The sequence below is a fragment of the Uloborus diversus genome, chromosome 1, assembly GCF_026930045.1.
Source record: "Uloborus diversus isolate 005 chromosome 1, Udiv.v.3.1, whole genome shotgun sequence".
Classification (NCBI taxonomy): domain Eukaryota; kingdom Metazoa; phylum Arthropoda; class Arachnida; order Araneae; family Uloboridae; genus Uloborus; species Uloborus diversus.
The window spans coordinates 216,778,481-216,791,836 of NC_072731.1; the positions used below are offsets into that span (position 1 = coordinate 216,778,481).

General features: G+C 31.4%; 1 protein-coding gene across 1 annotated transcript in view; it reads right to left on the reverse strand.

Moving 5' to 3' along the window:
- Positions 1–13,100, reverse strand: part of LOC129234164 (G-protein coupled receptor dmsr-1-like) — a 276,073-nt gene extending 262,973 nt beyond the window's left edge. Inside the window, exon 1 of the transcript XR_008581530.1 lies at positions 12,977–13,100. The gene's annotated coding sequence lies outside the window, so the exon portion shown is untranslated. The remainder of the gene's footprint in view (positions 1–12,976) is intronic.
- Positions 13,101–13,356: the final 256 nt, after the last annotated feature.

Genomic DNA, 13,356 nt, shown 5'->3' on the forward strand with positions numbered 1-13,356 from the left:
AACATTTAATTTCCCACAGACCTTTGTTTAAACTTTTAAACATCTTGACAAGTTTTTAAAATTAAAAAGCTTCTAATAATATTAAAAACTTTTGTTTGCTAAGGGGATATTTTACAAAATTGTCTCGAATAACTAAGTAATTGTTAGATGGGACACCATTGAGTCTTGATTGTTTTATTGTTAATGAAGAATATTTTCTGCCTATATGTAAGGTTAATGTAAAAATATTGCTTATTACTTAAAATACTACTGTTCTTTTTTTATTTTTTTAAATTAATTTATTTTAATTTCCATGAATAACAACTATGTATAAACTTGCTTCTTGCAATTGATTAGATTTCAATTAACAAGTTGAAACATCTAGTTTTAGTTAACTACTTGGGTTTTCAAGAAAACAATTTTAAATATTGATCCCCCCCCCCCCTCTCTTTCAAACTTTTAAATGCTTGTTATCTACATTGATGAATATAATATATAATTTTTTAGAGAAATGAATATAAAAAATATGTATCAATCATTAAAAAAAGCATTATTTTGAGAAATTTGAATCATATTATTCTAAACACTTTATTTAACATTCCAGATGCTGTCCACTTTGAACCCTCTCAGCACTGGAACCTTCCAAAGTGAGCCGGAGAATTTATTGATGGAATGCGGGTTCAATTGTGCAACTGAGTGAACAGAACTCCTTGAACAGAAAAGGGAAGTTCACCGCGAATACGCAAATTGTAAGTATAAAACATGTTGTTTTACATATGCATTAGGGCAGGACGTTGGATTGATACATCGCCAAAACCCAGTGTAAATCCTGCATTGTTAAATCGGTTTCTAATTTTTCTCTTAACTAATGCATTGGTTCCGCACTGACTGCAAATCGAAGTGCCAATGTACGAACATCGGTCTACGATCATTGCCGTTGTAATATCTGTATTGTTTCAAAGCGCCACTGGAAGCGGCACTCTGATGGGAGGTCACTGTGAACTACCAACAGTGTTCTACGTCGACAATTTTTTCTGATGATTCTGTAAATTTGGACACTTCACTGCAAAACTGTTTGAAAATTTGAAATAGTGATGTTTAATGTCTCTTCTCATTAGATGCACGTTTGTGCCTCATGCTCGTATTTTATCATTCGGTAAAATTCAGAGTATTGTTCGGCAAATTAAAAAATCATCTCTTCCCGAACATTTAAAAGCGGGGTTGTCTGTAAAGAAGTATCATAAGCGAACGAACAACTTTCACTTTTCCCAAAACTTGTAGTAAATGCAATTGTTTTTAAAAACCTTTTTGCAAAAAATATATTGATGAACAAAGTTGATCAGATAATCCCTCTACAATTGGCGAGATACGAAATTATCATAACGTGGAACCGTAACGTGGGTACAAGCCAATTGGCAAGAAAATTCATTATACATTATTTGTAAATATAACAGGCGAACCAAAAGACCTTTTAATTTTTCTATTACGGGGAAAGCCGTGCGAATACCACTAGTAATTGAATAAAATATTTCATTTTTCACTTTGCTCCATGAAAAAAAAAAAAAAAAAAGTTGAAAATTTCCACTTTTTTTTTTTGAAACTGCAAATTTACTGCCAAAATTAAAAAATACAGTTTCAATGTTAGTTTTATTTTAAATAGAATGTTCTTTCTTTACTTACTATAATTTTCAAAATAAATTTCTAATTTTTTTCATTTTAAAAAAGCTCAGTTATCTTAACTATTTCACTTTACCCCACATTGCCCTACTCAGCACAAATGGCTGGTTGTTTATCAGTTACTAGATTACTTGAATTATGACGACAAAATTTACACGCATGAAAATTTTCTGCTTTAAGTCTAACAAAAGTAATTTTTAATTATTGCAGTGTAATCTAATTTTAACGACATAGCTGCTTTAGCAAATAAAACTAATAAAGCAGACAGCCTATCCTAACCCAACAAACTTCACAATTTGTTCTAAAATGCAGAATGTCTGTAAACCAAATTCAATGATAAATTAAAGAGTAACTGATGTTAAACAGAAGTCTTTCCACTTGCGGAAGGATATACTTTAAGTTTAAAAACCCAATTGGCCCTGAGAAATAAAGCCTAACAATATTTTACTTTTTTAAAATAAATTTTTTATGAAAAAAAAGTTTCCATGAAAAGTTTTTCAGGTGTATATTAAGTCAGAATCGGAATAATATAATTTTTACAGTTTTATGTGGGGAGGGGTTAAGGCGATCAAACTAAGAAGGACTAACCTTAGCTCTTGTTGACTTGAGTTCAACTATAACATATACATTGAAAAAATTGTCTTCTCGTAGTTAAAATTATTTCCACACCAGATGCAATTTTATACGATTTTGTGGAATTGTGCATTATTGCATCCTTCCACATAAATGCAAAAGGAGACTGAAAACACAGTACAAGGACAAATTATAAACATAAAAAAATAAGGTTTTTTTGAGGGGGGGGGGAGAATATGGTAGAAAAACATCCAGGTATAACTCCGTGATATTTATTGTGATTCAGCAATTCATGATTCCTTTCATGACAATTGTTTTGAAGTTATTGAATAATATGCTCGAAATAATTCTTATAACCTGCTCAAATATTATTTTTTCATGGATAAGTTTTGTTTTGTTTCTGGAGAGTCAAGTAATGAGGTTTAGAGCAAAAATTGAGTTAGCAAATAAAATGTTGCACTTAGTATAGTTAGGGCAAACCTAACCTGGAAGCATTGTGAAAGCTAAGCATACCCGAAGCTCAGCATTACTTGGCTGCCAGGTTAGGTTCACCCCAAACTATAGCTAGCCGAGAATTATAAGAGATCGAGAATTGTTTTTGAGCTATTGGCTGGCACGTTCAATTCTAACATATCTACTACTCCACACTGTCTTTAAAATTGAAAATATTAATTTAAATACTGTTGCAAAAAAAATATGCATTGGTTTTTACAAATGAACTGTTTCTGAAGTAAGATGCCTAATTTCTCTCCAAATTTCGACAGTGCTGTTGACTACTTTTTTCGCTTGCCATCAGCGTATTACCTCGTTGTCAAGAAAAATTGTAGTCAAATATCTTACCGTAGGTAATTGATGTTTTCATCTGCATGTTTATGACATGACACTTGGTAATTTACTCAATAAAAAGTTCATGTGTTAAATATTTTTGATATAATGCATTGATATTTTTATTCTTGTAATTTAGGTTTGTGACATTAATTGTGAAAAATTGGAATCGTCGAAAGATGGCCCAGTTGTACCTATGAATCTTATTTGATCTCTATGTATGAGTGCGGAAATAACAATGGTACTGATGATGACAGCAAAGCAAACTATTAATTCAACAATGGCACAAGTAAATAATTTTAAAAATTGTGTAGCACAAGATCTGCAATAAATGATTTTGTACTTGTAATAAATGTTTTGTTTTATTGAAAACAATGTTAACTATGTACAATTGATAAGTTTCAATAATTTTGATAAAGTTAAATTTTATGGCAGTTATTGTTAAATAAAACGTCGCACAGTTAATTACAGGAACTTTTTCTTTTGCCGGGGGGGGGAGGAGAGTATTTTTGTGAAGACTGATTTAAAAAAGAAAAAAAAAACAGTTGGTATGATTTGCGTTTATTTCATATGTTTTGCAATTGTTTGTTGATAAAAGATTTCAATACAATAAATGCAAAGCAAATACATTCCCAGATCGCTGTTATATCTTCCCTCTATACCTTCAAAAGAGAAAGATAGTTTCTGCATAGTAAAAATGTGTTTCCTCACTTTTAGGAAGTTTCACAAATTTTTGGAAGTTAATGAAGAAATTCATGCAAATGCTCTAATAAAACTACGTTTATTTTTTTTTCTTTTCTTTTCTTTTTTTTTTTTTTTGCTGTTTTTCAAAAAGAAAGAAAAAATATATGGGCTTTTAAAATCTGCAAATATTAGTTCATTATGCTTTAATTGCCCAGCTATATTTTCAAAATAATAGTTTTTTAAACTGAAAATATGCGTGCATAAAACAGAAAATATTTATGTTATAAACTGAAAACATCAGTTCATAAAACGCAAAATATTTATATTATAAACTGGAAACTTCAGTTCATGAAACGGAAAATATCTATGTTATAAACTGAAAACATCAGTTCATAAAACGGAAAATATTCCGATTGAGAAAGGAAAATAGCAGTTTTAAAACGGAAAGTGTTCGTGATAAAAACGGAAAGTGTCAGTATGGAAAAACGGAAAGCATCCGTGATAAAAACGGAAAACAGCACTTCTGTAAAAAACGGAAAATTGTCGGCAACTCTGCTGCCAGTACATTTTCCGTTTTTTGAGGGAATTTTAAAATACAGTGTACTTTGTAGAGACTTTATAACACTGGTGTTGAATTTGAACATTTAAAAACGGAATTTCTATGTATTTTATTAGTGTAAAGCTAAATAAACTTATCTTTAAAGGACCCCCCATTGGCAAAGTGAATAAATCTTTGCTGATTAATGCTAGACACTTAAGCTGTCGTGCTAAGCACAGATGTGGTATCTGCACAATTTGTCAAAATTGAGTTATTGTCACCGGGCTGTCATTAGTAATTTGGTTTACCTAAATCTCAAGTTCTTTGGTGATTTGTGAAAGACAAATATTTAAAAAAGCTATAGCAAAAAAGTGGCATCTGCATATTTTGCGTAGTTTTCTAAAGCAAGTTGAACGTAAGTGATAAATACTAACTAACCTTTAAAGTGGTATCTGAGCAGTTTGTTACCCTTTTTTCCTTTAGTAATTATGTAGATGCAACTTTTATACCTTAGTATAGCAGCAATATTTAACAATGTAGCAGTGTATTGTTACATAGTACTAAAATTAGTTGATTTAGGTCGATTATAGAGATGAAAACTGTCAGAAAAACACCGGAAAAATCCTTAAAAAAGACGAAAAAAACTTTTTTTTTCGAAGCGGTTTATTTCGGAAGAATAAACCGCTTCAATTCGGAAAAAAATGAAAAATTGAATTTCTTTAACTTTTCAGGAAGTTTTAATTGAAATTTGCAGCAAAAAGTGACAATTTTTTTTAAAAATAAAATTTAAATTCCGATGCTATTTTTTTCTCTCCTCACCCCATCCTTGTGTGTTAAAATCCGGTCTATCTTTGATAATGCAAGTTGTTGTACGATAATATAATTTTCATATAGATTAAAAAAAAAAAAAACATTTAATACTTTTTAAAAAAAAAATATTTTTTTTACAAAATTATCTCAATAATATGAATTAGGGGAACCGTTAAAGGTGAGAGTATATATACTATAAAAGGATGTCCCAAGAAAAAAAAATTGGTTTATCAAGTCACAGCCCCCTCCCCTCCTATATCATTCCTTATTGAAAAAAGTTTCACATAACATGAACAACGGCAACTTGCGCCTGAAAGTGTAAACCCCTGAGTGCTAGGCAGAATTTAAAAAAAAAATGGAAGTTCGAAATATCACGTTGATAAAACGTTGCCCTATATTCCCACAAAAATATTTATCCAAATTTAAGAATATTTAGGTATCCAGCGGGAGGCCTAAAATTTATATATTTTTTCAAAATATATTTTTTTTAAAATTTAACTTTTTAAAAATTAGAAATACATTTAAATAAAATATCAAGTTTAAAAATTATTAGCGAACATATTCAAATCAACATTTGCAAATGAATAATAAAAAATATTTAAAATGAAAAATTTAACTTATATTTGAATACATCCATATTTTAAGTACTATGTGGGAGACTTAAATATAGCAAGCGAACAAAAACTGCTATTTAACGCAAGTTATCGACTCTACTGTTTATATTTTTCAGCTTGATAACTACTTAAAATTTACCTAACATTAAAAAAAAAAAGAAATAAATAAAGAAAATCACTTTTTTGAAGAAAATTACAAATTTTAGGTCTCTTGCTCGACGTCTAAATATTTTTCCATATGGATAACTATTTTTGTGATACATGTAGGGCTATTGAGGCAAAGTTTTTTCAACAAGAAGTTTCAAAATTCCAAAACACACTTTCAGTCGTAAGTCGGCCCGGGTTGCCGCAGTTTAGAATTCTTCAGTAATCAATACATATATCATTTCAATTCATTCCACTTCCAATTATACTTTTGTTTAAGTATCGTCTGCTGTCAAAATTTAATGGGGTCGTTTCCAAAATTTTAAAAGTATTTTTTTTTTTTTGTAAGAACATGCTTAAAAACATAGGATCTGATCATTTCTTAAATAATTTGTTTAAGTTTAATATTTTTAAAAAATTACCTTAATCGGTGCGCTTTTATTGTTTACTTTTCTTGCCGATGATATCACAAATGATGGAATGTCATTTTGTGTTGCCATTCACAGAGCAAAATATTTAATTCATATCTTTACTCACGAGTATTGGAAATGATAGGGTTGATAGCAAGCGTAGATCGCAATGTATAATTCGCTTCTTGATTATCATAACGTGGAATCACGGAAGAAAGATGCGGCAAAGTGCATCATTTGTGACGTCATAAAGATCACGCCTTGTTTGAAAAATCAGATGTTTTAAAAAATTCATTAAAAAATAACTGTTGGGAAAATGAAAGTATTTTCTGGGCGCATGTTATTATTTTTGCTTATTCTATCAATTCCAGTGACAAAAAGTACTTCTCTTGACTGAAGGAAACAACCCCATTTTCATGCTCGGTAATAATGAATCTATAAAGTAAAACATTATAAATAATAGCATCAACACATTCTTTGAATAAAAAGAACAGAAAATTATTATGGTTTACGGTTTTAAATGTAAAAAAATTATGAAAATTTAACTTTTCAGAAGGCAGATTCCGTTAGATTTTTACTAAAGAAATACAGCGACAGCTTAATTCAAATAAAGCAGATGTTTTCAGTATCATTTAATGATACATTAAGTGCGTTTTACTAAGTTATTTTTGTCGTATCTGTGCAGATACCCCTTAAAGTGACAAGAATTATTAGTTTAATATTTTTATTAATTTTAAATAAGGACTTTTACAAAAACGTGCTCTTGCGTAAGTTAGATAGGTTATTTACGAAACGACCAGCGAGAGTTGAACATTTATAATTAGGCAAAAAATCAAAGAATCGATTTGTAAAACTTTAATGATCACTTTCTCATTTTGAGCTCTACTGCTGACACCACATCTGCGCTTAGCACGGCAGTAACACGAAGGACCCTGACGCGAAATACAGAAAGAAATGAACAATAACTAAATTTTTGATCATCATTTTTGTATTAATCATGCATGCAAATATGCGCATTTCTTTCAAACTTTAGTCTAGTGTTACAAAAAAATGTGTGGTTGATGGAAAAAAAAAACTGCTTGCATATTTAAATTCAGCGCATTATTTTACACTAAGATCAAGTATTTTTCTCCATGCAACAAAAAAAAAGTTCTTTTTTTGTTGACTCACTTTAAGTTAAACTATGTATGAAGGTTTAATGATTATAAAAAAATAATAAAAACTAACCTGGAAACACTTGTGAAAAATGTTGCTAGAACTCGAAAAAATAAATAAATAAATAAATAAATAAATAAAATAAAAAATCAGATTTTTTTTTTGGCTAAATGCTATGACCTAGAAAAAAATCCCCCGAAACCCAAATGTATGCAAAATCAATCACTGTGATGGAATATGACATGATCAGCGTAAACAAGTAAAAAAAACCATATCCATATTTCAGTTTTAGGGAGGTGACCCACTGACCCCAGTGACCAACTTCCCCCAACCAACCCTATACCCTAATTCATTGCACCATCTATGCAGAATACTCATTTAAATCAAAATAAATAGTGAATGTTCGGCGTATTTATAGCTACATCCTTAATAATCTTATTTTTAAATTATCTGTGTGCACATTTTTTTTTAATTTTAAATCTACAAATTTGATCCTCATAATTCGAAGATCTGGACGAACGAGGGACGGATAAACGGAGCTCTATTATATTATCTTTAATAGTACTGGGATTCTAAATCTTATTTTTACGTCCTGCAACTTACTGCTCGTCCCCTTTTCACTTTTAAAACAAATCCATGATCGAACATTATCATTCCTTACATATGTTCGACACGCGTAAAGTTTCAGGACAAACCGTCAAGTGTGTGTGTGTGTGTTTTTTTTTTTTTTTTTTTTTTTTTTTTTTTACGTACTTGACAAAATGTATACAACCTAAAGTGATCGGTCATTTATAGCAACAGAGTAGTGTGTATCATAACGGCAGAAATAAGCACCGCATTTACTCGAGTCCAATGGATATTTTTCCGACAAATTGCTCCTGCAGTTCTGAGCGTTCCTTGGCATTGAAATTGCAGAGAAAGCGGGGGAAACATATTTTCGTGTGAGAGAAATAACTGGTTAATGGCGGGTTAAATCTAAGTAAATAGAGCAAACATCACGCATGAGAGAACAAAAATAATTAAATAGTGCATTGCAACCATTTTTATTTGTTGCTGTTACCATATGACGATGATATCACGTTCAGAAAAATAATTTGATCGCATTGAACGTAACCTTTGACATTATTTCTAGTTCAGCTATTGGAATTCTTCATTGAGAAACGTGAATATATGTGAGTTACTCATAGATGACATATAATTCCTTTAAAGTTCTTATGTTGAAGCAAATGATCTCAGTTTCTTCGATCACGAGAGGGTCAAATAAAACAGAGGGGAGGAAGGGGAGGTGTAAAAGTAAGTTTTCCTACAAGCACTCATTTATATTAATGGGGGAGAATTTTGTACCATGGGACACTTTTCACATTTAAATTTTTAATGTCAATTATTCAAATCAAATTTAAAATCTAAAAGGCATATAAAATACCCAACTTGCTTCTCTGCAATATATTTTTAAAAACTCAAACAGTTTGAAAATAAAATACTGCCAGCCATTTAAAGTAAAAGTTCCAAACCGCCATAAGGTACAACACCCTATTGCACCTTGGCACACATCCTGTTGTACCATCGGATATTCTTCATGATTCAGGGAGCAGTCATTTACTTAAACCATTTTTGAACCAAAAAAAAAAAAATTCCTCATGGTAATGAATTAATTCATGAATGATGAATAATGAATCATGAATAATGAATTAATATCTAACACACACACATTAAATGCGTTAAAAGACTACATCATATTTGAATATTTTACCATGTTTCTAAATATGCATATGTTGTTTATTAGGACGTGTCCTAAGGTACAATATGTTTGGTTGCCCCGAGGTACAATTACCACGTTGTTTAAGAAAAACCAAAATGGTGTTCAATCTACTAGATGCACTATAATTATTTTCTCCTAACCAAAATATTTAAAGTATTTCTCCTTTAAAACAAAATAAAATTATGTTAATTAGTTTTACAAATACAAAGACAGAAAATGAAATACAAATGAAGAAATATTTTCTTTGGAGTCATGAAATTTTCTTTCTCTCACAAAATCATCAATTTGACTCTTTTGATGCTGATTGTTACTATGGCACCATTTAGTGGTGAAGGTTACTAGAGATCACAAAAAACATAGCTGCTAAAATTAGATTCTTAGAAGTAAGCGGTGTCCAAAGGTACAACACTCTCCCATAATCAGGTTATAGCGTTTCTTCGTATCTATAATATGCATGCAAGATTTGTTGAGAAAGTAATGCCATCGAGTCGATTAGAAGGCAATTGTTCATCTGACCTTTAGAATACATCAAATTGTTTTATAGTTGACTACTCCAAAACAGGGAAACACACGAATAATGTAATAATGAAAAACAATAAAATAGGTAGAAATCGGAAGAGCATATTGAAACTTTGTTTGCCACAAAAAAATTTCGCCTTTGTGCACCGGTTATCGATACATAAGTTCTTGAAGTCGGCTGTTATTTTATGAAAAGCGTCATAATTTAAGACTTGGCGGAAAGATTCCCTACAATTTCAATGTCTACATGTGGCAGGACATCCGTCTGCAAAGCGTGGGGGACAAAGCGGCTTTCGTTACTGATCAAAACCCATTAAATTTGGTGTTTTTTCTCAAAATTGTGGCTGACTTTAAGTTTTTTTTTTTTGGGCAACGGGGACACAAGGGTAAAAAATTATTGAGTCAAGAAACTATTTTTATGATACTCTTTTGATTGAAACTTATTTGATTTTTTTTTTCATTATTACACTATAGTATGGTTTGCTGGTAAGTCAATAGATTTCTTTAAACGAGATTTCCGATCATCTATGAAGACTTCCTATCACTTAGTGATAGGCAATTTCGTAAGCCATACTTCAGTCTCACGTGCAAGCCACGCTCTATTGACCAAAAGGAAATCATTTTACTTTGCATAATACTACGCTTTTCAGCAGTTTTATCTATTCCTGTCTTAAATGAAATCCTTGTACAGTACAATCCTTTTACAACGGCCTTAAATGGACTCCAAATGTTGTTCGTTGTACCGGCATTTGCGTGGTAATTGAGATTAATTATTATAATGAGAAATAAATCGTGACTGAAATTTGATTTCTCTAAAACAAAAATTTCGTTGTATTGGAATTTGTTGCATCTAGATTCCGCTGTTATTTTTCAACGGAACGACGAGTCTTCCATTCCGTTAAAAGGGATTTAGATGGATCCAATCGAATTCAAAAGGTTGTGAAGAGGACAGCAAGGAATGGTCATCGAAAATTGATACAGATGAAAATGTGTCACTGGAATCATTAGTGTCACTTTATAGTGTATGTTCAATAATCCCTTGAATAGTACAGAAATTAAGCAATCCAAAAAGTACTTTTAGAAGGATTGTAACTAATAATCAGAAGGGGCGCAAAGCTGGTGCCCAACCTCTTGGCCGCTTTTCAAAAGTGTCAACAATATCCCAGCTGAACTTCAACAATCCTGACATGACTGCAACTCACTTCTTTTTGTCCCCTGCTTGACACATTAACTCTCTAATTCTGAGCTGAAGGAGCTTAACGGTACATTTAAGAAACGATGTACTTCGAACCTTATTCATCTTGAGGCAATGTCAAAACTTGCCCCCTTCCCCTCACCCATCAGCTTTCGATGGCAAAACCCAAGAATTATTTATTTACTGTTTCAAAAATCAAATAAAAACAAAATTTTAAGAAGTTTAAAAAAAAAAGAAAAAATTAAGGAAGAAAATGAATCGACGAACATTTTAATGAAAAAAGGAACATCTCCCTCAAAAAAAAAAAAAAAAAAAAAAATCGAAAAAGAAATTAATTACATTTAAGAAAACACATCAAAAGACATCGAGTTAAAGAAATAGTAAGTATATATATTTTTTTCCTTTTTGCTTGGAAAGGAATCAAGTTTTCCAAAGATAAAATCATATTTGAGCTAAAAATGTGCCGACGGCAGTGAAGTCGGACTGATTGTATAAGGTAAAGGAATCGGAAGTTTTAAAATTCCAGCACAATCAGAGTCGGAGTTAGTAATTCTTCCTAAAGGTCAGTAGCTCTGCTAGAGTTGAAGAGACCGAATCAAAATTATTTTAAGGTAAAACAGTTGGAGTCGTTATTTAAAAAATCCAGGAGTATAATTCTGCTGGTTTCTCTCCGACTCCGCAGCCCTGGTTTTCGAGGGATGAATGTGATAAAATAGGAATTCATAAGATAGAAAACAAAATACAGATCAGCAACGACAGAGACAGAGAGAGAGAGAGATCATCCTATCATCGTCCGCTTATTTGGATGTTGTAAAATGTACTGCACACAGTGGCAGCGTTTACAGATCCCGGTGCCCTCTCCCAAAGCATTCGAGGGGTTGGCAATTTCCAGCTAATGTGTATTGTTTAAATCACAATATAAAAATATAATCATTTATACGGCAGAAACATGTTAACAGCCTGAAGCATTTTCAAAACATGGATCACACATAAATTCAAAATTTAACTTTGCCTAGTTAAGAAAAAAAAAGAAAACAAATGAAATAAAATAAAATTGAAATTTAATTTTTAGGACTGCTGATAAGCTTGATGAAAATTATGTCGGATATATGTCATATATACATGTATCTAAATTAGAAATATAAAGTTATTATATTTCATACATTTGGGGCCCTTTACAGGCTGGGACACGTGCTCCTAATGCCCCTCGTAAAGGCAGTCTCACAATGCACACAGAACTGTGCTCTGTTGTGGAGTCTCTTAGAGAGGCAATAGTGATTAACATTTTGTTTATGAAACGTTCGCGTAGTGTTGCTCTTCCTGAGAAGTAATCAATTAGGTTTGGATTTTTGTTAATAGTTCAGTTATTGCTGTAATTCAGTTTATATGCTATGCAGTCTTTTACTTATAAACATGTTACCTTTTTTTTTCTTTATCAGAAAAAAAAATTACATCCCCTACCACTACCGATACAAATCTAAAAAAGTATCATGACATAGAAAATTGCTCTGTGAAATCCGGTGTTTCGAAAATATTATTTTTATCAGCTAACTTCCAAATGATGTGCAATGATTGTACGATAAATAGAGGAATGCGTTAAATTTTTACGTTTAAACGAAGAACTCCTCCCGACCTCCCTTTCTCGTTTTTTTTTTTTTAATTACTATTATTATTATTATAACATTTATTCTATGTGTTTTTTCATTCTCGTAATGTTTCTGATAACATTCAATATTTTGCGCAATTATTTATTTTTTAAAATGAACCACTGAGGGAAGGGGGGGGGGATGTTTATGCAAATAAAGATCAATTGGTTCTGATGTAGAGATATATTTTGAAAACCCAAAAAGGAAAGTTTAAGAAAAAAAACTTTTTAAATACATAAAGGAAAATATATATGATATTTAAAGCTGTCCATATATTTTTATGTACACATTTTCAGTCATAAATTTAATCTCTTCATTAATTCAAGCAAAATATTCGCTCGTAAACAATGAAATTGAAGCGTATTGCTACACAAAATTATCCCTCTTTCCCACTCCACTGTCTTCAAGAAACTACCCTAATTAAAATAAAAACTAAAATCGCACTGACCTTGGCTTCTTGAACTAGAAGACCAAATTTTGCACCTGGTGACAAAACCGGCAATTTCCCATCCTGCAAAGCGAGAGCGGAGAGCATTGGCGACCGAAAGCTGTGCAGTCACAGAACCGTGAATGTGAAAACGGTAGTTTTTCATCACAGGCGGAAATAAGAAACACCACCAGGTGGCGTTTCATGCAGGATCGGGGAATTTCTAAATTTCGCGGCTGTTTCTTTTTTCCTCCGTAACAAGTTCTAATTCATATTTTTCTCTCTCTTTTTCGACGCCTGGAAAAAGTCATTCTTTTTAGGAAACAAAGCAAATAAGGTTTCAGAAAAATTGATGATAAATGTATTGAAATAGAAAAAATAATAAATCAGTAAATGCACTT